Source organism: Peromyscus leucopus, chromosome 17 (assembly GCF_004664715.2).
Source record: "Peromyscus leucopus breed LL Stock chromosome 17, UCI_PerLeu_2.1, whole genome shotgun sequence".
NCBI lineage: Eukaryota > Metazoa > Chordata > Mammalia > Rodentia > Cricetidae > Peromyscus > Peromyscus leucopus.
In genome coordinates this window covers 52,324,602-52,351,487 of record NC_051077.1, presented here as the reverse complement: position 1 = coordinate 52,351,487, position 26,886 = coordinate 52,324,602, and the positions used below count along the sequence as shown (strand labels likewise).

Below are 26,886 nucleotides of genomic sequence, written 5' to 3'. Positions count from 1 at the left end.
AGAGGCAGCCCTCCCTTACCTAAATTCTCCTTTTTGTGACTTACTATCTCCCAAGAATTGGTAAGTCTTTTGTTTTGTTTTTGTTTTTCGAGACAGGGTTTCTCTTTTTGGCTTTGCGCCTTTCCTGGAACTCACTCTGTAGCCCAGGCTGGCCTTGAACTCACAGAGATCCGCCTGGCTCTGCCTCCTGAGTGCTGGGATTAAAGGCATGTGACACCACCGCCCGGCACATTGGTAAATCTTTTTATACACAATTCTCTTCTACATCACAGCTTAGTAGTGGAGTGTTACCCAGTACCTGAGATATCATTTACTACCTCCACAAAATTAACTGCAAATTTATCTTACACCTAAATGTCAAATGTGAAGTGCAGAACTTCTAGAAGATACTTGTTAAACCAGGTCTCATCGAGTTTGGAAACCTTCCTAGGCTTTGGGAACTTTTTCTAAGGCCCTGATGCATAGAGCAAAAACAGAATTCCTTCTCTAAAACTGGGAGTATGCTGTGGAATTTGGCACAAATTTGCATCCAATCTGGGATAGGTCCTTGCCTGGGTGGAAGCCAGGGGTGGGAACCTCTGTGCTTTCCTTTCAGCTCACCCGGTTCTGTCACTCAGACCTCACTAGCCAATCAGAGCCTCCAGCGGACTCGCCAGAGAGATGGGAGGGCTTTTCTAGTCTCCAGGTCCCTGGCTATGCTCCTCCATAGAGGAAGGCGGAAGTTGTCCTGTGTGCTGTTCCTTAGGTCCTGCTTCGGGGAGCACCTGCAAGCTTGGCAGTCGCACAATGGTGAGTTAGGGGCTGCTGCCCCCAGACTGGGAGGAGCGGCCTTCGTGGGCTAGGGGCTGCTGTCCCCAGATTGGGGTCAACCGCCGGCTCATCCGCGGGTGCCGGTGTGGTGGGTTCTCCCAGAGGCTGGCTGGGAACCAGCGGGCAGAAGCTTGAGTTCGGCGTGTTCCTGCCGGGTCCCGTGTGGTCCTGCATGGTCCTTGCAACTCTCAGGGCCATGCGGCAGCCTCTGAATAACTTCACTCCCTGGGCTGCGTCCGTGCAGAGTGTTGGGAGCAGGTCTGTGCTTTGAAATTTCCCCCTTGTTGACGTCACTGTGAAATGCAGGCGCCTGCAGTGCTGGGATCATAAGGCAGATTTACCAAACTCGGAGAGCCCAGATCTTCCTGCTCTGTTGCAGAAGTTCCGCACTTTTAATATTTAACATTTAGGTTTGGGATCCGTCTGGAGTTAACCTTGTAAACAGTGTCTCCTGTGTAAAGTAGCACTCCACTGCTCAACTGTGATATAGAAGAGTAGAATTGATGGTGTTAGGATTTATCAAATCTTTTGAGTCACACAAAGTAGAGTTTAGCTAAGGGAGGGCTGCCTCCCAAATACTCCAAAGATAAATAGTATGCTGACCATGCCTGTTAGTAATTAGTGTGATAGGATGTAAATGTCTGTTCCCCAGGATTCATCAGTTATTAAGCTATATTCCTTTAACAAAGGAGGCAACATTGATTTACAACCAGCCAAAAGACCCACCCCCCATTCAAAACAGGCCTCTAACATGCTTCTCAATGGGTTATTGAAGGGTCACATGCAACATTAAGTCCTGGTGTGCCATAAAGGTATATTAATTCTAGAACAGCTGCATCTCCAACCTTTTTCTGACCCCCAGACGGGGTTTCTCTGTGTAACACTGCTGGCTGTCCTGGAACTCACTCTGTAGACCAGGCTGGCCTTGAACTCACGGAGATCCACCTGCCTGTGTCTCCCAAGTGCTTGGATTAAAGGCGTGGAACACCACCACCCAGCTCTCCAGCCCTTTTGAAAAATAATTTTGAGTCAAGGTCTCCAGTTGATTGAAGTGGATTTGAACCATGTCTGTAGCCCCACAGGGCATTGCCCTTGCTGTCCTCCTGACTAACCACCCTAAATTCTTGGATTACAGGTCTGTAGCACCACACAGAGTTCTAAAATGACCAGTTGAGTCACATAGTGGGATGTCCATTGCAGTAACAGGAAAAAGATTTGTATGTGGAGCATACAGAACAGAAGAGGAGGGACAGTGTACTGTGTACACTGCAGGGGGAAGCAGACTAGACAGTAGCCAGATCACAGACTGAAGAGCAGTGAGCTGCAGGGGTCTCCGTTATAAAGAAGGACCCAATAGAAGAGGATTAGTGACTTTCTATGTAATTTCCCAGCATGTTTTAATTCCTTCCATGTGAATGAACACAGACAGCATTGGTGGGTGTACAATTTAGGGAGCACAGCTCGAACCACTGAGTACTCAATTTCCACTTAGGGAACTCTTCTATGTAGATATGTGCAGTCCTGGTTGACACATTAAGTCAGCTTGGAGTTTTAAGACACAGGCCATTGTCTATAAATCTGTGTCAGCTTACAGCACTTAGCAGCTAACATTTTACATGGACAAAGTCATACAATGTCTTATTGATGGCATTCTCTCTACCAGGGAAGTGCCCACCCTGTTTCAAAGTCAGGATAGTCTAATGTTCTTCCAATTATTTTATCATTTTAAAAAGTCAATTGTCATTTTTTAAATTTCATTTTCTTTTAGCTAATTACTGCTCTAATCTCTATTTGTTTCTATTTCCCCATGTTTCCTGGTCATTAAGAATTCAATTTCATTTTTTTCTTAAGTACTATATCAGATTATTTTAGTGATTCTCAGTCTTGGAGGTTATGGCTCCCTTTCATGGATCAGCTGACTCTATCACAAGAGTGGCCTAAGACCATTGGAAAACACAGATATTTATATTATAATTCATAACAATAGCAAGATTATAATTATGAAGTAGTGGAAGTAATTTTATATTGGGGAGGGGGGGTCACCACAACATGAGGAACTGTATTAAAGGTTCACAGCGTTAGGCAGGTTGAGAACCCCTGGTTTAGATCAGTGTCTCCTGTAGCTAAGGCTTGTCTTACACTGTGTAATTGAGAATTGCTTTGAACATTTAATCCTGCCTCTGCTGCCCAGTGCTAGAAAGATAGTCCTCGTAACTCTTTCCAGGCTGGGCCTTGACTGGTCTGTGAGAAGGAAAAACAGAGCAGTGTATGAGTGTCCTTCAACTTCTCTAGATTTTATTGGGAACCTAAAAATGAAGAGGGATAGATGATTGAAAAATGTTTTGACTGCCATGTCTTGGGTCCACAGATCAGGCAATCAAGAATCTGGATAAAGAACTGAACTATCATGAAACCAAATTACTGTAGTTACACTAGTTCAACCAAAATAGAAGAACTGGATAAAATGGTGTGGCCCTGCCTAACATGTCCAGATTTAAGATGTACAACCTGAGAGAAATGGCATGCATGAGTAGTAATTGGTGTGCTCCAAATCTGTAGTCTCTGGACCACATGCCATAAAGACTGTTACAACTTTTTAACATATTTTTTTTGGGATTATAATTACATCATTTCTATCCTATATTTCCTGCCTTGAAGCCCTTCCATAGACCATTCCTTGTTTTCTAATTCATGGCCTCTTTTTGCTTTAACAACAGTTACTGTTTGAATGTGAGCTGTGTTTGACTAGGACTTCCCAGCTATGAAGCAAAGGGTTGGCTGCCCTGGACATTGAGTGTGTAATGGGATGTGCACACAAAGGACCCTGTGCCTTGAAAGAGGAACAGGAAGTGCTTTGGGAGACTGGAAGATTCTACTAAAATACTAATTTCCCAGACTAGAGCCCTGTACCATAGGGTGGAAGGGCAGAGCTGGGAAGGCCTGTGTTAGATGTCTGAGTCATTTGTTCTCTGCCCACCAAATAGGGGAGCTGCTAATGTCCTGGGGCCCAGCTGGGTGGCCGTAGCCAATGAGGGACTCTGAGAAGGCTTTGCAGTCAGGAGCACCAGCGGGAGGTAGCTTACAGGTTCTTGCCAGGATTCTCCTCTGGTTATGCTGTAGGGAGCTGTAAGAAAGACCATAAGACATGCTATGGTGAATTTGGCACCTTTGCCCTTAGACAGGAAAGAGCAGGTTGGCTGAGATGTCAGAGTCCTGGCTGCTGGGACTGGGATGGACTGTGAGCCAGACTGTGGTTTTTTTGGTCCCTGTGGTTACCTGGACAGTGGGCCTTGGCTTCTGAGCCTTGCTGAGTGTGGATTCCCTAGGGAGGGGGAGGCTCTGCTACCTGGCATGGGAGGCCATACTGCTTGTAATATCACTGTCCAGTGTGCACACAGACATTGTTGTTGGTGTGCAGTGAGAAGACAGTTTGGAAAACTGAAGACCTGGTTTCTATAAGTTCTGAATATTGCATTCCACTTTTAGGTTTGTCTTATAAATGTTACAGATAGTTTGGAAACTGGTAGAAAGTAATGAATGGGATCATCCTTCAGCAATCCATGATTAGAATGCTTTTAACTTTCTACTGCCAGCCATCGTGACTGAGATTCAGGGAAGTTCAGTTCCAGGGGACAAGAGGTGTTTCTGAGCTGCAGAGGTTTCTGAAGTTTGTATGATGTTGGGCCGTTGCATAGGTCAGATGCCACATCTTGTATCATAATCCACGTGTCAGGAAGCAAACTAAATTATTCTTCTACACTGTTTTGTGATTGGGTATCATTGGGGCTGGGTTTGCCTGAAACCACAAGGATAGGGGGGGCTGTAGAGCCATAGTAGACTCTGGAGAAGATCACCTCCATTGGCAGATGGGGCTCTAGATCATGGGGCATCTCTAGGAGAAATGTCAGTAGCTGGAGGGTCAGAAACATAACAGATTAAGGGTCAGTTTGAGTTAATTTTGTGGGAATTGTGAAGTCTGTGTTAATAAATTTATGTACACATAGAATCATAGGTAGCTGGCTAACATTGGTCAAAATCACACTTTTCCTGGCTGAGTTTTCTTAGGTCTTTTAATTAAAAGTTGACTGTATTTTCCTGCTTTTGTTCTTGGCTTTTTCTCTCTGTCCCCTTTATTCCATCATAAATATTTATACATTCTTGATTATTGTAGCTTTTGTGGTTAATATAAAGGTCACATTGTGCCAATGTGTATACTATTTTTTTTTTTTAAATAATCCCATTGAGTATTCTGAGTGTTTCCACGTTGCATGTAGCTTTGGCATCAACTTTCCTGTTAATAAATTGTTGGGCATTGTCTTTGAATTGTATTCAATTTATGGTACAAATTGATCATATATAAACTCATTTTTTGTTTTGTTTTGTTTTTTTGAGACAGGGTTTCTCTGTGTAGCTTTTTGCCTTTCCTGGAACTCACTCTGTATCCTAGGCTGGCCTCAGAACTCACAGAGATCTGCCTGTCTCTGCCTCCCAAGTGCTGGGATTAAAGGCGTACGCCACCATATAGACTCTTAATATTGATGAATCATATTCCCAGTGATCCTTCCTTCCTTCCTTCCTTCCTTCCTTCCATCCAAGTTTTGTTGTTGTTACTTGCCCCGCCTGCAGGGTTTCAACGGGTTCTCGACCACCCTAAGGAGGGAATGTAGGGACAGGAGATACAAAGGAAAGACACCAAGTCTAGATTCTGATCAAGGTGCCACTTTATTTTCTTTTACAAGGGTTTATATAGTTCCACAGGGTGTTGTAAGATGTGAAGGGTTGTGGCAGCAGGTCACTCAAGGTCATGGAAATCTGTAATGTTCTGTACCCAGTGCTGTAATTTCCAGCCAGTCATTAATAGGTGGAAATGAATCCTTTTCTGCCTTCCCTAGCAGGTGGTTCTTCCATATGTCCATCTCATCATAGTAGGGTATGTTGGGAAATTTGGCCACAAACACTATAGTCACATTTGACATACTCAGTTCTGGGTATAGTCCAAAAACATGAATTTCGGCATTTGAATCCACATGGTAATGGTATTATTGTATTCCAAGAGAGAAAATGTTTGCATGGTGTTCTCCTATCAGTGTCTGGGTCAAGGTACAGTTATGCCAAATTATGGGTTCACATGGGTTGGTTGTGGTTGATGTTGATGTCTCCTCAGTCAAGCAAACTGGCTCCTCATTCTGGTCTCAATCTGGATAGTTGTATACATTTTCATTTGCAGTCCTGGTAGTTTTATTGTACTGGTAGCCTCTAAATATACAGGGTTCATCTGCCATAAATCTGAGGACAAAATGCTGGGAGGAATTTTGTGTTTGTTACTATTTCCATGTCTGGCATTTCAAATCTTATTCTTCCCTTGTTGTTCCTTGTAAGTTGGAAGGATGATTTAAGAGCTATTTCTCATTTTTGGTTTTTTTTTTTTTTTTTTTTTTTTTTTTTTTTTTTTTTTTTTGAGACAGGGTTTCTCTGTGTAGTTTTAGTGCCTGTCCTGGATCTTGCTCTGTAGACCAGGCTGGCCTTGAACTCAGAGATCCGCCTGACTCTGCCTCCTGAGTGCTGGGATTAAAGGCATGTGCAACCACCACCTGGCAAGGAAACACAAACTCTTGACAATGTTCCTTCCTTCCAGAAGCTATTTCTCTTCAGTGGAAGTTGTAGATGGCTGATGTTACTGTGATAGTTCTACAAATCTATGTTAAATGGCATTTCAATGTGTTTCTTTCCTAAAAATGTATGTTTTCAGCATCCTCTTGGTCATTGGTGCCTATGGTTCTCAATATTGGTGCAATATGGGCATTAGCCTTTCTCATTCATCACAATAGTGATACCAAACTGTATTCCCAATAGCTTCACAATGAACATATGGAACATTGACTGCATTCCTAGTGTATGTGAGATTCTAGTGGGAATCAATCCAAAGGGTAGCAGGGTAAGTCACCAATGTCATGCCTTACTCTTGGCTTGTTTGTTATAGTTGCTGTTGGTATGGTGGCTGTTTCATTTATTGTTCCTGGTACTGCAGATATGGTTGGTGATGAAAGTGATGACATCTCCGACTTTGGCCACCTTTTTTTAAAATTTTATTTTATGTGCATTAGTGTTTTGCCATGGGTTTTAGGTCCCCTGGAACTGGCATTACAGACAGTTTTAAGCTGGCATGTGGGTTCTGGGAACTGAACTCAGGTCCTCTGGAAGAGTAGTCAGTGCTCTTAAACACTGAGCCATCTCTCCAGCCCTGACTTTGACCATCTTAATGGTTTTGGTGATCGTGAAATGAACAATGGTGTTGTCAACAAGCCTGAGCTTGACTCATTGGGTAATATTAAACTTACAGAATTTGACAGAAAGAGTCCTAGGAACAATGTCCTGGGTGTCTTGGCCCAGCAGATCAATATCATAGAGTTGCTCCATCTTATATTCTCTTTCATTTTCTTGTTGAAGTTTCTATGAGTCATAGGGTGTAATTTGTTATGGTCCTGCCTTGCCATGTTTATTTCCCTCTCTGTTTGGGCAGAAGTATAATGCCCAGTTAGCACAAGTGCTGAGTAAAGTAATCCTAAGGCTATTACTATCCTTTAAGTGTAAATCCAATATATTGGGTTAACTACATTATGATTGTAAATCACCTAATTTTCTTTTTAAAAAAAATTTAAAATTTTATATACCAACCACAGATTCCCCTCTTATCCCTCTTCCTGCTCCCCTCAAGCCTTCCCCTGACCTACCCCCCAACCCCTCCTCCAAAAAGATAAGGGCTCCCATGGGGAGTCAGCAAAGTTGAGGCAGGTCCAAGCCCCTCCCCCCTGCATCAAGGCTGAGCAAGGTGTCCCACCAAATATAATGGGCTCCAGAAAGCTAGCTCATGCACCAGGGATAGATCCCGATACCACTGCCAGGAACCTTTCAAACAGACCAAGCTACACAACTGTCTCCCATCAGCAGAGGGCCTAGTCCAGTCCCATGCGGGTTCCACAGCTGTTGGTCTAAAGTTTGTGAGTTCCTACAAGCTTGGTTCAGTTGTTCCTGGGACTCTTCCTGTCAAATTCTATAAGTTTAATATTACCAAATGAGTCAAGTTCAGGCTTGTTGACAACACCATTGTTCGTTTCACAATCATCAGCGCCATTAAGATGGTCAGAGTTGGGGCTGGAGTGATGGCTCAGTGGTTAAGGGCACTGTAGATTTCTGTAGATTTCCCCATCATGATCCTGATCCACCTTGCTCATATAATAATTCCTCTTCCCTCTCTTCAACTGGACTTCCAGAGCTTGTCCTGTTGCTTGGCTGTGAATCTCTACATCTGCTTCCATTAGTTGTGGGAGCCCACAAAAGCTTCCTTGTGAGATTTGAGCTTGCTTTACACAGCAGGGTTGCATTAGGGGATGGCTTATCATGTGCATGGTCACCGGGTGTTTGGGGTGGTCTGTACTTGGCTGTGCTGGGGGAAGCTCCACCCTTTGGCATTCCTTTAAAAGCCCATTAGTAGAGACAGAAGGGGTTGGTGGATAAGGATCCAGACCCACCAGAGGCTATCCTGTGTTTCTATTCTCTCCCCTCTATATTTCTATCTAAATCTCTCTCTCTCTCTTTTTTTTTTTTCTGAGACAGGGTTTCCCTGTGTAGCTTTGCGCCTTTCCTGGAACTCACTTGGTAGCCCAGGCTGGCCTCGAACTCACAGAGATCCGCCTGGCTCTGCCTCCCGAGTGCTGGGATTAAAGGCGTGTGCCACCACAGCCTGGCCTATCTAAATCTCTTATTCCTCACCCCTCAATAGTCCATGGGGTAAATAAATGTGGGAACTAGTCTCCCACAGATGGAGCAACTGAACCGGGACCCAGGGACTTGGCAAAGCTTGAGGAGAAAGCCCCATGAGAAGCGGTTGGACTGGTCCAGTTTTGTGGTGAAAGTGAAGATGGAGGGTTTTGTTCTTGGGAGGAAGAATGAGGGGCCGAAAGACACCTGAATAAGGCTTCAGCATAGATGTATCTCTTTATCAAAGTTTCTTTCTTTCTCTCTCCTATCTATAATAAAAATTATGAAAGGTGGAATATAGTGTGAGAAAAATTTTGAATAAGAGTAGAATTTCCTTAGTGTTAAAATGGGGCATGAAAATAGTAAGCAAGCCTTTGAAGAGTCACTTGTAGAAAGTTTAAAAAATAGAGGGGTTAAGGTAAGTACAGAGGTTTTTGGAGTTCATAGAAGAACTGTGTCCTTGGTTTTCTGAATATGGGACTTTGAATGCAGACTGAATATGGGACTTTGAATGCAGAATTGGGGTTGAAATGCAAAAACATTATAAAGAATATGAGCCAGAAAAGATTCCTGTGGAAGCCTTTGGCCTGTGGGCATTGATTTGGGACAGTTTAGATCTAAGCCCTAAAACGCAGGAGGAAATTTTTTCTGAGGCAGATGTGGGAGAAACAAAACCCTCCACTCTACCAGCAGAGCCTGAGAAGACTTGTACAACACCATAACAACATAATTAGTTTTCTCTTTGCCATGAAGCCAAAGTTTAGAGAACAGAAGTTTTCAGAAAACTTGGTGGTCTTTCTCTCTCAAAAACTGAAAACTTTCTTGGGAAAAACTTAATCTCTCTCTAAAAAACTAGAAGCCTTTCAGAACTTTCTTCCTCAGATTCTCTTTCTGGAAGGGCAAGAATTTAACTCACCTGGAAACAATATCAGTATGGGAAATCATCTGTCATTTGCTCTAAGAAAAAAAAAAAACAAAAGACCTCTTGGAACAAGATATTCTTTCTGCTAGCACTGTCTCTTTCAAGCGAGTGTTAGAAAAACAGCAGATACTTCAGACCCTAGACAGAAATCCCCTGAGGCTAGATAGCCTAGCCGTAGATTCTCGGGGAAAGTGCAGGCAGAAAGCCAAAGCAGGGACAGCTTCCCCAAGGTGAAGCTGTAACATAGGCTGTTCAGGACCTGGGGAGGGTCTGAGGGTGTGGAGGAAGCAGTGGAGGCTTTGAAATCCTCCCTGCAATGAAGGAGGCAGGGCATGAGCTATGAAAAAAACTCTCTCTGAAAAAGCTCTATTTTCTATTGCGGAAAGGATCTTTCTGAAAAAGCTTTGTTTCAAATGCTTTCATTTTCTTTCACTGACCCGGTGAGGAGAGGGAGTGAAGCCCTGAAGGGTTTTTGCTTCTGGCAATAAGCACTGAGTGCGTGTGGGCAGACAGATGCAGCCCGCTTGGGGACAGTGTCAGGTGAAGGAAATACACCTGTCAATGCAAGCTTAGGGAAGAAAAAGATCTCCTGTGGTGAAAGGACAAAAACTTGAAATTTGACTTTAGCCATGTAACCAGAAATGGGAAATGTGGAGTACCGGAAAGGCAACCTGGGAAATGTAGTTCAAAAGGCAGTCTGGGAAACATAGTATCTAATGGAACAGCATGGTGATATAGAGAAAGGCACCATGGGAAATGTAGTTTTATCAGATCAAAATGGTGATACTGCTCAGAAACTCTTTTTTCAGCTCCAAATGCAGGTTTTGTTTTTGTTTTTGTTTTTCCAAAGCAATGTCAGAAAGCTTAATCTTACCTCATGAGAATGAAGATCAGGTGAACAGCTTGCCTCTAAGAAGATTATTAAAATGCTAATACTGTTTATCAACAAGCAACTTTGAAACCCTTTAGAAAACAAGGGAAAATGGTCCTTACACTGGGAGATTGTTGCTTCAGGAGCTTGAGAGATTGAGTTAGGCTTAAGATTCAAGAGAAAAACATTGATATCATTAAAAAATGCTCATGGTAAACTTAAAAGACAACCTTTAAAAATTAAGAAGGGGGAAAATTGAGTTTGTTGAATGTCAACTCCAATGAAAAGCTGAAAAGAAATGGAGCTCAAAGCCATACCGCTTTTGTGTGACTAGTAGCAAATCAGTGCAGGCTTGAGATAGTGTGTATTAGCTGCACAAGGAGTTTTTGCTAAGAGCTTTATGGCAGCTCAATACAGTAATTTCACCCTCATTCTGAGGCAAGGCTTTTTGGTAGAGCAAATTGAAAGTTCTACTGTAATAGAAACATTTGTCTGAATTGTGGCACAGGGGAGCTGCAGTGAGTTAGGTAAAGGGACAGCCCCTAGTTAGAAACAGCCTGTCACTGAGCGCATCTCTGCTGGTTACAGAGAGAGCTCGGCAGGAATGGTGACTTTGGGGAGTGGCATTTTCCTGAGAGTGTTACAGCCTCCCAGCAACAAGTGTTACAACTCCATAGCAACAGAACTCACTAAATCACAGGGTAGAGAGAGCCAAATTAGACTCTTGTTTCAAACTCTCAAGAACTTTAAGCATGATATCAAAGTTGACTATAAACTCTGAATTTCACTATAACTTCTGAACTTTAGAAATGAGTTGTGTACTTCTTGTCTTGTTAATAGTTTAGCTAAGAAATCTCTTCTAAATGTTAAGAAATCTCTTTTAGATGCTTACTAGTGTAACTTAGTTCTAGATGTCTGTATAGTTCTATAGTTAAACATAAGGTTGGTAAATAGTTCTTCTAAGAGATATGTGCTAATAGAGTTTCCTTATGAATATAAGTTTATAAGATAATTATATAAAGTTTGCTCTTGAATATAAGTTTTTAAGAAGTATAAATAAGTAAGATTATAAAGAGTTGTAAATATGGAGCTGGGCATTGGTGCGCACACCTTTAATCCCAGCACTCAGGAGGCAGAGCCAGGCGGATCTCTGTGAGTTCGAGGCCAGCCTGGTCTACAGAGTGAGTTCCAGGAAAGGCTCCAAAGCTACATAGAGAAACCCTGTCTTGAAAAAAAAAAAAAAAAAAAAAAAAACCAAAAAGAAGTTGTAATATGTATAGTGATGTAAGTTTGTAAGAAGTGTAGATACATATAGTAAATGGCCATGCTAGTTGTAAATATGTGTAGTAAATAGTCATGATAGTTGTAAATATGTAACATTTATACTAGAATTATGTTGATGTTAATGAACCAGAGTTTGGTAAAAGCTAAGGGATTCTTTAAGTTTGTAATTTGTCTGATGTGGTTTGTATCAAGATTTATTGATTTAAATAGGTCTTGGCACAGCTAAGGCTGTTATAAACACCTTAAGACCCATTCCAAAAAAGATATACCATCTTTATAATCCTCTACTCCTGTACTGGGAGGTGTGGCAACTATGGAGATTACTGTGGAGGTTGTAAACTCAATAGTAACCTGAGCTAGAGCTAAGTTAAGCTCAGTACTCCCTCCTACCAGAGGCTGAGAGTCAAGGATGGGCTACTTTCTCTTGCCAGCTTCCCAATCTAAGCCAGAGGGCACTTGATGGAAAGTCCAAGATGGGTAAGGGTTGTCTGGCTGAAGGGGATGACCTAATACAGACCTCAGGCTATCTGATGGGGCCTGATGGGCTCTTTAAAAAAATAGAGGATGGACCTGTGGGAGCCCACAAAAACTTTCTAGTGAGATCTGAGCTTGCTTTACACAGTAGCGCTGCATTAGGGGATGGCTTGACCATGTGCATGGTCACCGGGTGTTTGGGGTGGTCTGCACTTGGCTATGATGGTCTTTTGCTACACCCCTTGGCATTCCTTTAAAAGCCCTTTAGTAGAGTCAGAAGGGGCTGGTGGGTTTTGACCCAGACCCTCCGGAGGCTATCATATTTTTAACTCTCTCTCTAGAGAGAGAGAGAGAGAGAGACAGGGTTTCTCTGTGTAGCTTTGCGCCTTTCCTGGGACTCACTTGGTAGTCCAGGCTGGCCTCGAACTCACAGAGATCCGCCTGGCTCTGCCTCCCGAGTGCTGGGATTAAAGGCGTGCGCCACCACCGCCCGGCCTCTCCCTCTATATTTTAATCTACATATTCCTCATTTCTCTGTGCTCAAGAGTAGCGTGGAGGGAAAAATTGGGGGCAGGCCCCCCACAATCAGTTACTGGATGAAGGCTCTGGAGTAGGCCAGTTGAGGCACTCTCCCCTATTGCTAGCAGTCTACTCTGGGGTTGTCCTTGTGGATTCCTGGGAATTTCCCTAGTATCAGGTTTCTTCCTAACTCCATAATGTCTCTCTCTATAAAGATCTCTTTCATTGCTTGCCCACGCCAACCCTCCCTCACCTCAACCATCCCGTTCTTTCATGTTCTTGTCCCCTATCCCCTCCCCTCGATTACCCTCCCATCCCCAGTTTACTCATGGAGATCTTATCTATTTCCCATTCCCAAGGTGATCCATTCATCCCTCTTAGGGTCCTCCTTGTTCCCTAGCTTCTCTGGAACTGTGGGTTGTAGTCTGGTTATCCTTTGCTTTACATGTAGTAGCCACTTATGAGTGATTATGTACCATATTTGTCTTTCTGAGTCTAGGTTACCTCACTCAGGATATTTTCAAGTTCCATCCATTTGCCTGCAAATTTCATGTCATTGTTCTTTACAGCTGAATAATACTCCATTGTTTATATGTACTACCTTTTCTTTATCCATTCTTTAGTTGAACATCATCTAGTTTGGTTCTAGGTTCTGGCTATTACAAATAATGCTACTATGAACATAGTTGAGCAAGTTTCCTTGTGGTTTGATTGAGCATGCCTTAGCTATATGCCCAAGAGTGGTATCATTGCATCTTGAAGTAGATTGATTCCCAAATTTCTGAGAAGTTGCCATACTGATTTCCAAAGTGGCTGTACAAGTTTGTACTCCACCAGCAGTGGAGGAGTGTTTCCCTTGCTCCACATCCTCTCCAATATAAACTATCATCAGTGTTTTTGATCTTAGCCATTTTGACAGGTGTAAGATGGTATCTCAGAGTTGTTTTGATTTGCATTTCCCTGATGACTAAGGATGTTGAGAATTCTCTGTTTAGATCTGTAGCCCATTTTAAAATTGGATTGTTTGTTATTTTGATGTCTAGTTTCTTGAATTCTTTATATATTTTGGAGATCAGCGCTCTTTCAGATGTGGGGTTGGTGAAGATCTTTTCCTATTCTGTAGGCTGTCATTTTGTCTTATTGACCATGTCCTTTGCCTTACAGAAGCTTCTCAGTTTCAGGAGGTCCTATTTATTAATTGTTGCTCTCATTATCTGTGTTTCTGGTGTTTTATTTAGGAAGTGGTCTCCTGAGCCAACGTGTTAAGGCTACTTCCTACTTTCTCTTCTATCAGGTTCAGTGTAGGGATCCTAACATCAACTGACACACTTATGAACACCTGACTTTTGACGAAGAAGGCCAAACTGTACAATGGAAAAAAAAAAAAAAAAAGAAAGCATCTTCAACAAATGATGCTGGCATAACTGGATACCAACATGTAGAAGATTGCAAACAGATCCATATCTATCACTATGCACAAAACTCAAATACAAGTGGATCAAAGAAGAGAAAGTAGGAAGTAGCCTTAACACGTTGGCTTGCTATAAATTGCCTTTATTATGTTTAGGTTTGTTCCCTATATTCCTGACCTTTCCAAGACCTTTATCTGGAAGGGGTGTTGGATTTTGCCAAAGGCTGTTTCAGCATATAATGAGATGGTCTTGTGGCTTTTTTCTTCCAAATTTGTTTGTATTGTGTATTACATTGACAGATTTTTGTATGTTGAACCATCCTTGCATCTCTGGGATGAAGCCTACTTTGTCATGGGGGATAATTTTTTTTAATGTGTTCTTGGATTTAGCTTGCCAATATTTTATTGAGGGTTTTTGTATCAATGTTCATGAGGGAGATCGGTCTGTAATTGGTCTTTGTTGCATCTTTGTGTGGTTTGGGTATCAGAGTAATTGTAGCCTCATAAAAAGAGTTTGGTAATATTCCTTCTGTTTCTTTTGTATGGAACAATTTGAAGAGATTTGGTATTAGCTCTTTGAAATTCTGGTAGAATTCTGTGCTGAAACCATCTATCTGGTTCTGGGCTTTTTTTGCTTAGAAGTCTTTCAATGACTGTCTATTTCCTTAGGCCTTATAGGGCTATTTAAATTGTTTATCTGGTCTTGATATAATTTTGGTATATTGTACCCATCCAGAAAATTATCCGTTTCTTTTAGATTTTCCAATTTTGTGGAGTACAGGGTTTTTGAAGTATGGCCTGATGATTCTCTGGATTTCCTCATTGTCTGTTGTTATATCTCCTTTTTATTTCTTATTTTGTTAATTATGGATGTTCTTTTCCTTTTGGCTAGTTTGGATAAGGGCTTATCTATCTTATTGAACTAACTCTTTGTTTCATTGATTCTTTGTATTGTTCTCTTTGTTTCTATTTTATTGATTTCAGCCCTCAATTTGATTATTTCCTGGTGTCTAGTCTTCCTGGGTGAGTTTGCTTATTTTTGTTCTAGAGCTTTCAGGTGTGCTGTTAAATTGCTAGTATGAGATTTCTCTAACTTCTTTATGTGGGCATTTAATGCTATGAATTTTTCTCTTAGCACTGCTTTCATAGTGTCCCATAAATTTGGATATGTAGTACATTCATTTTCATTGAATTCTAAGAAGTCATTAATTTCTTTCTTGACCCAGTGGTAATTAAGTTGAGCACTGTTCAGTTTTCATGAGTGTAGGTTTTCTGTAATTTGTACTGTTGTTGATTTCTAACTTTATGCCATGGTGGTCTGATAAAATACAGGAGGTTATTCCAATTTTTTTGTGTCTGTTGAGATTTGCTCTGTGACTGAGTATGTGGTAGATTTTAGAGAAGGTTCCACGGGGTGCTGAGAAGATATATTCTTTTGTGTTAGGGTGGAATGTTCTGTAGATATCTATTAAGTCCATTTGAATCATAACTTCTGTTAGGTCCCTTATTTCTCTGTTAAGTTTCTGTCTGGCAGACCCGTCCATTGGTGAGAGTGGGCTGTTGAAGTCTTCCACTGCTAGTGTATGGGGTTTGATGTATGATTTAAGCCTTAGTAATGTTTCTTGTGCATATGTTGGTGCCCTTGTATTTGGGGCATAAATGTTCAGGAATTGAGACTTCATCTCAGTGGATTTATTCCTGTGATGAATATGTAATGTCCATCTCATCTCTTTTGATTGATTTTAGTTTGAAGTTTATTTTGTTATATATTAGAATAGCTACTACACCAGCTTGCTTCTTAAGTCAATTTGATTGGAAAGTCTTTTCCCAGACTTTTACTCTGAGGAAGTGTCTGTCTTTGAATTTGAGGTGTTTCTTGTATGCAGCAAAATGATGGATCCTGTTTTCATATTCATTCTGTTAGCCTGTGTCTTTTTATAGGTGAATTGAGTTCATTGATATTAAGAGATATTAATGACCAGTGATTGTTAATTCCTCGTATCTTTTGGTGGTAGTGTGTGTGTATTTCTTATCTATTTCCTGTGTTGTTATATGTGCATCTAACTTCCTTAGGTTGGAGTTTTCCTTCTAGTGATTTCTGTAGGGCTGGATTTGTGGATAGGTGTTGTTTAAATCTGGTTTTGTCTTGTAATATCTTGTGCACTCTGTCTATGGTGATGGAAAGTTTTGCTAGGCATAGTAGTCTGGGTTGGCATCCATGGTCTCTTAGTGTCTGCATAACATCTGTGCAGGACCTTCTGTCTTTCAGAGTCTATTGAGAAGTCAGGTGTCATTCTGATGGGTTTGCCTTTATAAGTCATTTGGCCTTTTTTCTTTTGCTGCTCTTAATATTCTCTCTTTATTCTGTATGTTTAGTAGTTTGACTATTATGTGGCAAGGGGACTTTTTGGGGGGTGTAGTCTGTTTGGTATTCTATAAGCTTCTTGTGTCTTCATAAGCATTTCCTTTTTTAAGTTGGAAAAGTTTCTTCTATGATTTTGTTGAATATATTTTCAGTACCTTTGAGCTGGTATTCTTTCCCTTCTTCTATCCCTATTATGTTTGGCCTTTTCATGGTGTCACAGATTTCCTGGATATTTTGTGTGATGACTTTTTTGGCTTTAGTGTTTTCTTTGACTGATGAATCTATTTCATCTATTGTATCTTCCACACCAGAGAGTCTCTCTTCTATCTCTTGTATTCTGTTGGTTATGCTTGCATATGTAGCTCCTGTTCATTTAATCAGATTTTCTATTTCCAGCATTCCCTCAGTTTGTGTCTTCTTCATTGTTTCTAATTCAATTTTCACGTCTTGAACTGTTTCCTTCACCTGTTTAATTGCTTTTTCTTGACTTTTGGGATTTACTGATTTCTTCCAATTTTTTTGTTTGTCTTTTCCTCAATTGCTTTAAAGGATTTTTTCATTTCCTCATTAAAGACCTCTATCATCTTCATAAAGTTATTTTTAAGATTACTTTATTCTGCTTCTCTGTTGTGATGTTAAAGTCTTGCTGTGGTAGAACTGCTAGATTCTGGTGGTGCCATATTGCTCTTTATGTTGTTGTATGTATTTTTGCACTGGCGCCTACCCATCTCTTCCTCCAATAGGCGTAAGAGGTTCTGTGTCTGAAAGAGCTACTCTTGGTCCAATGAGAGCTGGTGGGTTCTGTGTCTTAGGAAACAGCTGAGGTCACAGGAGATGGGTGGTTTTGGTGTAGGGAGTGAGTCTTGTAGATTGCAGTGTCCAGTGTGGGGTGTTGTTATAGTAAACCTTGCCCGAAGGGGTCTTTCCTGCTGGCTGGCAACTGGAGCATTGATGGATGGGGTTGGGAGGGGCACAGGTTATGCCCCAGAACCTAAGTCCTAGAGGTAGGACTCTGTAGGTGGAAGAGGAGTCACTCACCTCCTAGTTCAAGCAGAGCTGGCAGATTCTGTGTCTCCCTTCTGCTTCTTCTATGTTAACATGTTCAGCTCTTACTGTAGTGGAACCACTAGGTTCTAGTGGTGCCGTATTGCACTTTATGTTTTTGAATGTACCCTTGCACTGGCATCTAGCCACCTCTTCCTCCCATTGGTGCAAGCAGTGTTTGTATCTCAGTGAGCTGCTGGGGTCTCAGGACATGGGTGGGTTTGTGGTCAGCGTGGGACTTGTAGATTGCAGAGTCCAGTGGATGATGGTGATGGGAAGGCCTGCCAACAGGAGTCTTTCTTGCTGACCTGCAGCTGGGGCTGCAATGGGTGGGGGTTGGGGGGACAGGTTGTGCCCTGGGTCCTAGGTCCTAGAGACTGGGCTGACCAGCTGGGAGAACAGTTTTGGTATAATCAGAGCTGGTGGAGTCTGTGACTTAGGGAGCAGTTGTGATCTCAGGGCATAGGTGGGTTTGCGGGGAGGGAGTAGGGCTTGTAGATTACAGGATCCAGTGCGGCGGGTATGTGTGTGTGTGTGTGTGTGTGTGTGTGTGTGTGTGTGTGTGTGTGTGTGTGTAGACAGGCCTGCCTGCAGGAGTCTTGCCTGCTGGCCTGAAACTGGAGCTACAATGGGTGGGAGTGTGGGGGGAGAACAGTCACTCACCTCTTGGTCTAATCAGAGTTGACAGAGTCTAGGTCTTGGGGGGATGGATGGGTTTTGGGGATGGGTTGGGGCTTGTAGATTACAGGGTTCAATGAGGAGGGGTGGGCAAGCCTCCTTGCAGTAGTCTTGCCTGCTGGCCTGCAGCTGGGGCTGCTGTTGGTGGGGGTAGGGGAGCACGGGTTATGCCCCATCCCTAGGGCCTAGAGACTGGGGTGACCGGCTGAGAGAACTTGCAGCCTTTTAGAAAAATGTTTCTGTGACAAACTCTCTTATGTTCACTCAGGTGGCCTTGATCCTGGTCTGCTGCTGTTTAGGTCAGTGACCTTGCTGTCCTCTCTATTATACCTTCAAAATTCTAGAATGACTGTACCACCTCAGAGTTGTAAAACTGTCCATTTGAGTCATGTTGTTGACTATCCATTGCAGTCACAAGAAAAGGGTTTGCAATTGGAGCATGGTTTCTGCCTTCAGACCAGAATAGGAGGAATAGTTTATTGTATACACTGCAGGGGAAAACAGTGTAGGCATTCAGCTGTTGGAGTCTCCATTATGAAAAAAAAAACCTGATTGTAGCAGGGTCAGTGCCTTTGTTTTTCCTATCATGTATGTATTAATTTATGTCATGTGAATGAAGACAGACTAGATTGGTGGGTGTGCAATTTGGGAAGTTAAGCTTGATCCAATGTCTACTGACTTTCCAATGAGGAACTCTCCTATGCAAATATGTTCAATCCTGCTTGAAACAGTTAAGTCAGTTCAGAGGTTTGAGACACAGACCATTGATTATAATTCTGTGAGTCAGGTTATAGATCTTAGAAGCCAACATGTGCATATGGGCAAGATCAATTAGTCTCTTATTAATGACATTCCTGCTACTAGGGAAGGGCCTACTCCTTTTCAATATGTGGTGGTAATCTAATTGTACTGAAATGTGATTTTGATTGTATGTTAATAAATAAAGTTGCCCGGGGGTCAGAGCTATTAGAGCCATAGCAAGAGTGTGGCGGTGGTGGCACACGCCTTTAATCCCATAGATCTCTATGTGTTCAGGGATACAGCCAGCATTGGAGACATATGCCTTTAAGACCTAGGGGGCTGTACATTCAGACAGTGACGAGGCAGTCACGTGTTTGGGTTTACAACCAATGAGAAGGCAGAATGACTGGAAAATCGATTTACAGACAGGAAGTAGCTCTCTTTCGGGAAGCTGGGACACCGCAGGCGGAAGGGTGAGATTTTAGCTCTGAGCTCTGACCTCTCAGCTTTCTCCTTTACATTGTTTCTGTGTTTCTTATTTAATAAGACGGTTAGTTACTTCTATATCAATATATCTCTTTTTTTCTTTAGTATTAAACTATCTTTATCATTTAAATAAGCCAATTATTGGCATCATTTTAAAATTTCATTTCTTTAAAGAACACTACTGCTCTAATATTTATTTGCTTATGTTTTCCAATGTTTCTTTGTCATTAAGAATTACATTCATTTTTTTCTCAAGTGCTGGTGACTATTTCTGTTTAGAGTAATGACTTCTGTAACTTAGGCTTGCCTCATGCTATGTAATTGAAAATTAATTTGAAGACGGCTAATCTTGCCTCTGCTGCCAGTGCTGGGAAGACAGTCCTGCAACTCCTTCCAGGCTGGGCCTTGAATGGTCAGTTAGAAGGAAAAACAGACCAGTTAATGAGTGTCCTCCAATATCTCCTGTGGCCACCCCTCCCCCACCTTTCCTCCAGGGTATTCTTGATCAGGAGCAACAGGAAATATTAGATAGAAATATAGCTGGAGAAAGAGAGAGAGAGAGAGAGAGAGAGAGAGAGAGAGAGAGAGAGAGAGAGAGACCAAAACATAGAAAAGCCTTGGGAGGACCTGGATCCTTATCCATCAAGCCCCAACTGTCTCTGCCAAAGGGCTTTTAAAGGAATGCCAAGGGGAGGAGCAAAAGACTTCCACCCAGGGACAGCCAAGTGCAGACCCTTCCAGCCACCTGACAACCTTGCCCATGGTCAGATCATCCCCTTATGCAGCTCTGCTGTGTCAGGCAAACTCAGATCTCGCAAGGAAACTTCTGTGGTCTCCCACTTTCTCCAACTTTTATTGGGGACATAACTAATTGAGAGGGACCTGTGGACAAATTGAGTTCATTGACCAACTTTGATGTAATGACAGTGCAGAAAAGGGAGGGGCAAGAAGGAAGGGAAAACTTTCCTGCTTTGGCAGTAGTTGATAATACCAAGGTCTATATCAATTTTAGACCATCAGTGAATGTCCTGACTGGCTATTTCTCAGGTACACAGCTGAGAAAAACCAAGAATCTGGATAAAGGACTGACCTAATGATGAAGCCAAATTAAAATAGAAGATCTGGGCAAAATAGTGTGACCCTCCCTCACAGTGCTGTTATTTTCCTGGTTTAAGTTGTTCACCCTGAGAGAAAAGATAAGAGTAATCCCTGGTGTACTTTCATCATACAAAGCCATAGTCTCTTGACCCAACCCATTTTCCATTATTGGCAAAGGATAGAGTGGGAGTGCACAGATTGAGTTCTGGCCAGTGATTTCTTGGAGTTTGATTTTGATTCTAATCTTGTCATTCTTGTTTAAGGGACCATGATCTATATTTGTAGTTGTGTTAAGGTCTCTCTTTTTTTCCCCCAGTGGTACCATCTAGTTAGTTTTATTATCATCTAATTATATTCTTGTTTCTCTGGAAAATGATGGACCTTCACCAATTTTTATATTCAGAAAGTTTACTATATTCTGTTAAACGTTCCTTGAGTTTTTGTTGGTTTGTGAGCTTTCTGTGGAGAGGTAGTTTTAGGTCTAGGAACAGAGATGTGGCATTGATGTAATGGAAAATATGACCACCAATTTTGCTGTTAAGGAGATTGCCCTCAATAACTTGAGGCTGTCTGTATTTTTTTTCACTTGAAAGTCACAAAATTTATAATTTGAGTTTTATTTCCTCAAATTTGTTCCAAGAAGCTAGACAATAATTCACTGACAGTTTTATCACAAGTTTCCTTCTCCCATGCTTTATTTCCCTTAGACAGACATTTGACCTTATGACCTCATAGTTAAGCACCTCTCAGTGGTCATCATGGTTAGCACATTGTTGTGGTGATATTTTATTTGTGCTGAAATGTGGTGATATTTTATTTATGCTTTAATAAATAAAGCTTGCCTGGAGATCAGAGGAAAAAATCAAGCCATTATAAGTAAACAAAAAAGTCAGGCAATGGTAACACACGCCTTTAATCTTATCACTTGGCGTGCAGGGATCTGTCTGGATCTATTTCCTTGTCTCTCTTTTTATGTCTGTTAGTTGGCATTTCTCTTTTGAGGCCTTATCCTACTCAAAGGGTGAAGAAATGACAAGCGAGCTTCCTATTCACTATCCTTCTAAAGTAACTTGGTGATTACATTAGAGTTTCAATCATGGAATAAGTGTGGGAAGCACTGGAATTATATAAATATATTGTCAAAGAATTATGCATTTACAATGCTATCACTATCACACTTTTTGTTGTACACATGTATGGGATATTTTAGAATGCAGTGACCTATGATGATGTGCATGTTGACTTCACTCGGGAAGAGTGGACTTTGCTGGATCTTTCCCAGAAGAATCTCTACAAAGATGTGATGTTGGAGACTTACTGGAACCTCACTGCTATAGGTAAGACTGAATTTTCCTTCATGTTTTATAATAAAGAGACAACTGTTTTTTGGTTATTGATATTCTTCCATAATTTCAATTGAGAAAGGAAGAATGAGGTGAATAAATCAGGCATGGCTTTAAGGTGAGCTGAAGATAGTAACCTAAATTTTGCACAATTCCTAATAATATAGCATACATTTTCTGGTTCTATATTTTAGGCTACAATTGGGAAGACCATAATATTAAAGAACATTGTCAAACTTCTAGAAGATATGGAAGGTAATTTTCATGTGCAAGCTGATATAAATATTCATTTGAAGAAATTTTGATATGTACTGGAAGTTTTGAAGGAAAGCAACCATGTAAATAAGCACGTCTTGAAGTGTATTGATTATTAAATTCTCACAGATCCATGTATTTCATTGTTAGAAAGGTGATCTGTCTTTGCAAGTCATTCTTTTAAGAAAGAAGACAAGGAAATAATGCCTTAACTCATATCACCATTTGAATCACAGCCCCATGAGAGGTAGGCTGTAGAACTGCAAATCCTTTTATTTTTATACCACTCAGATATTGGAAAAGGTATACATGTTGAGTAGGTGATAAGTATATGTCCAAAATCTTGTAATAAGCAAGTAGTTCATAGTAAAGCTAGTGTTACTCAGATATTTGTAGTGACTTTGCTAAGTTTAGTGAGTGGCAGTTTATGAACATCAAGAAGGTTTTTGTGAAGAAGCCTTAATTCCTATACCACATGTCTGAGGAACAGAAAGTCAGTCTGTGTGAATGTGATATGGAAACCTTTTATTTGTTATTTTTCCTTTAATAGGTATATGTTGTTCTGGATTCAAGCCCTGTGAGCATAGGGATATGGAAAGAAGCAACATCTCTCTCTCTTTTTGCCAGAACAATTAGACGATATGTAGTAGTCTCAATGTTGAGTAGACTTGTTGAATGTTATACAAGTTTACAATTAATTTGCTTTCCAACTTCATTGGGAATGTATCAAAAAACTCACACTACAGAAAAGCCCTATGAGTATTGGAAGGTATAAATACTTCTGTTTGTCCTGGTTCACTTTGAAAATGTAGTATGATTTATACTATAGGAAAATTTATGAATGCAGTAGATATGGTAAAGGTCTGAGTTCTTCCAGTTCTCTTTAAATATGTGAAAAATCTCATCTATAAAAAGGATGCTATAAATGTGAGCCATGTAATAAAGGATCTTACCCTCACAGGTATTTTTTTTTTTTTTTGAGACAGGGTTTCTCTGTGTAGCTTTGCACCTTTCCTGGATCTCTCTCTGTAGACCAGGCTGGCCTCGAACTCACAGAGATCCTCCTGGCTCTGCCTCCCAAGTGCTGGGATTAAAGGCGTGCACCACCACCGCCCGGCGTGGTATTTTCAAAGACACAAAATGAAGAACCCTTAATGAAGGGGAACACCATCAGTGTAAACCTTGAGATCTGATCCCTCTTTGCAATTAGACCAAGTTGTAAAATTAATTCATACAGATATAAAGATTCATCATTGTAATGAATGTGGTAAAGCTTTTTATATGTATCAATTATCTTTGCAGGTACAAAAGAAGTCATACTGGAGAGAAAGCTGCTGAACATACTCAATGTGTTAAAGTCTTTGCATATCACACGCATCTTCAAAGGCATGAAGGAATTCATACTAGAGAAAAACCCTGTGAATGTAATCAATGTGGTAAAGTTTTTACACACCGTAATACTCTTCGAATACATAAAAGGATACATACTGGAGAGAAACCTTATGAATGTAATCAATGTGATAAAGCCTTTGCAAGTCATGGTCTTCTTCGAAAACATAAAAGGACACATACTGGAGAGAAACCTTATGAATGTAATCAATGTGGTAAAGCCTTCTCACAACACAGTAATCTCCAAGTACATAAAAGGACACATACTGGAGAGAAACCCTATGAATGTAATGAATGTGGTAAAACCTATGCACGTCATAGTCATCTGCAAATACATAAAAGAACACATACCGGAGAGAAACCCTACAAATGTAATCAATGTGGGAAAGTCTTTTCACACCAGAGTAATCTCCGAGTACATAAAATAACACATACTGGAGTAAAACCCTATGAATGTCATGAATGTGGTAAAACTTTTGCAAATAACAGTTATCTCCGAATACATAAAAGAACGCATACTAGAGAGAAACCCTATGTGTGTAATCAATGTGGTAAAGCATATGGACGCCACAATCATCTTCAAACACATAAAAGAACACACACTGGAGAGAAACCCTACAAATGCAATGAATGTGGTAAAGCCTATGCACAATACAGTAATCTCCAAATACATAAAAGAAGACATACTGGAGAGAAACCCTATGAATGTGATCAATGTGGTAAAGCTTTTACAAGTAATGGTCAACTTCAAATTCATAAAAGAACACATACTGGAGAGAAACCTTATGAATGTAATCAATGTGGGAAAGTCTTTGCACATCATGGTAGTCTTCAAATACATAAAATAATACATACTGGAGAGAAACCTTACGAATGTAATCAATGTTTTGAAGCTTTTGCGCTTCACAGTCATCTTCGAATGCATAAAAGGACACATTGGAGAGAAACCTTACAAATGTAATTAGTGTGATAAAGCCTTTCCATATATCATCAGCAGTTTTTGAAATCATGAGAAAAAAATATCATACTGCAGAGAAACCCTATAAATGTAGTGAGTGTGGTCAAGTTGTTGTCTTTATACAAGAGTAAATCTTTTATCATGTAATTGGTATGTTAAAGCCTTTGCATATCAGAGTAGTCTCTGAGGACCTCAAAAAACTCATACAGAAGGCAATCTGATCATAAATGATTTGGCAAGATCTTTAGCCAACATAACATCCAGTTATATAAGATTATTTATTATAAAGAAAAAAATCTGACAGGTGTCAACAATCTAGTCAAGCATTATGTTGTCCCCCTTTATTTTGTTTGCAACTCCAAACTCATGAACAAAAGCCCTATGAAATTAAAAGATAAGGTAACCTTTTAGATTTCACACTTTTATTCAATTGCATGAAATAACTCATCCAGGTGTAAAACTTTATGGATTTGTATTAGTGCCTTTTCTATTGCTGTGATAAAACATAGTGTCTAAGTCACCTTATGAAAGTGTTTAATTTGGCCTGTGGTTCCAGAGCGATACAAGACCACCATGAAAATTGATAAAACATAGTGTCTAAGTCACCTTATGAAAGTGTTTAATTTGGCCTGTGATTCCAGAGTGATACAAGATCACCATGAAAGTGGTATGGCAACAAGTGTCAGGCATGGCAGCTAAATCAGGAAGCTAAGAACTCACAACCTCAGCCTTCAGCCTGGAGCAGAGTGGGAACTAACTCAAAATGGTTTGTGGATGTAGACTCTCAGGCCCACCCCCAGTGACATATTTCTTCCAGAAGAGCAGTATTTTTTTTTAAATCTTCCCAAATGAGACTACCAACTTGAGAAGGATTGAGTTCCCTGACTTCAAGCCTACAGGCTTGCTTTCTGTTACATGAATCAATTCAAGATGAAGAAAAACTCATAAGTAAGCCTCAGTACCTCTGTTATATGAGTGAATGCTTACATGAGAAAAAACATTCATGAGTGAAACTTTGTTTAAAGATTTGATTTAATTTTAATTATGTGATGTCACTGTGTCTTTGTATGGGTATGTGCATGTGCATGTGCATGCTGGGACCCAAGAAGGTTAGACCCTTGGATCTTCTTGTAGCAGGAATTACAGGAAGTTGTTAAGAAACTGACTTTAATCTGGGGAATAAACTTGTCATAACTGCTCTGCCATATCTCTAGTCCTGTAAATATTTTAAGGCCTTTTAATATCCTCTTGATATCAGCAAATATGGAAGAACTCAAAGAAGAGAAAAACCCTATTCATATAAATGATTTTTGTAAAGACTTTAAATATCACAGTTGTCTTCTGTTTCCAGAAAAAAGCTTGTTTCATTTCTTTTTCATTGTAACCTTGAAATAAGTAAATCATTTACCATGTTCACACAAAACTGATAGCTGAGATCACAGCATTATGGTTTCTATTTTGCAATATTTGAAGTAGATATTAAAGTGTGTTATATGTATGGCCAATTGATTTAGTGAAGTTATTTTTGTATTCCTCCTGTGGCTTTTCTTCATCTTCTATTGTGTTTTCACTTAGTGATAGATATTTTTCTGCTGTAGTGTATAGAATGGGATGCCCATCATCTAAAGTGGTCCATTTAAATATCAACAAGTGTATGATCCTATTTTTCAAGTAAGGGTATCTGTGAAAGGGTGGTTGGTTGTTGTTCCTGGTTTTTTTTTCTTCATATTTTTGCAAATTCCTTTGAGATGTTGTTGTTTGTTATACTGCCTGGCTTGGTTATCAGTAATTAGTCAAGGATACAATTGAACTCATGATCCTAATGAGTACAAGTTCAAGGGTAGATGATGTACCTCCAGTTTGCTGTTTTGTCAACACATTTTAACAATGTTAATGTTAAAATGTTTAATGGAAGAGAATATAAGAAACATTAAATGCCTTATGTGTATATCCAGCAGCATTTTCATCTATTTGGTAGAGATGTAATAATGTAGAATTATCAGCAATCAACTATATATTTCACAATATAACTTGATGTTCTATGGATATTTATATAGTATTTGAAGTTCCATGCATTTTCATGTCCCCATCAGTTATCCATTTAACACTTCATCTTAAAGTACTGTCTTCCAGAGATGCAAGATGTAACATTAATGAGATTTATTTTTTTATAAAAATGTTTCTGTTTTGTATGTGATTATGGGTTTTTGACTGTGACAGAGATGTGGTGGCCAGAAGACAACTTTGTGGGGTCTACTTTTAGCCATTTTCATATGGTGATCAAGACGAGGTTACTGGCCTTGCACACTGCAGACATTTCCCACTGAGCCATCTCACTGGTGCCCACATAAGATTAGCTGAAACATTACATCAGTAAAATATTGTCTTCTTTTCATATTGTAAACATGTTTTCATCCAAGGATAAAGTAAAATAGAGTTAAAAATTATTATTTATTTGAATAATAAATCCTATTTGCAAG

At 40.4% G+C, this 26,886-nt stretch overlaps 1 pseudogene; it reads left to right on the top strand.

Annotated features, from left to right (window-relative positions):
* The first annotated feature begins 184 nt into the window (after positions 1-184).
* Positions 185-26,886, top strand: LOC114709610 (annotated as a pseudogene).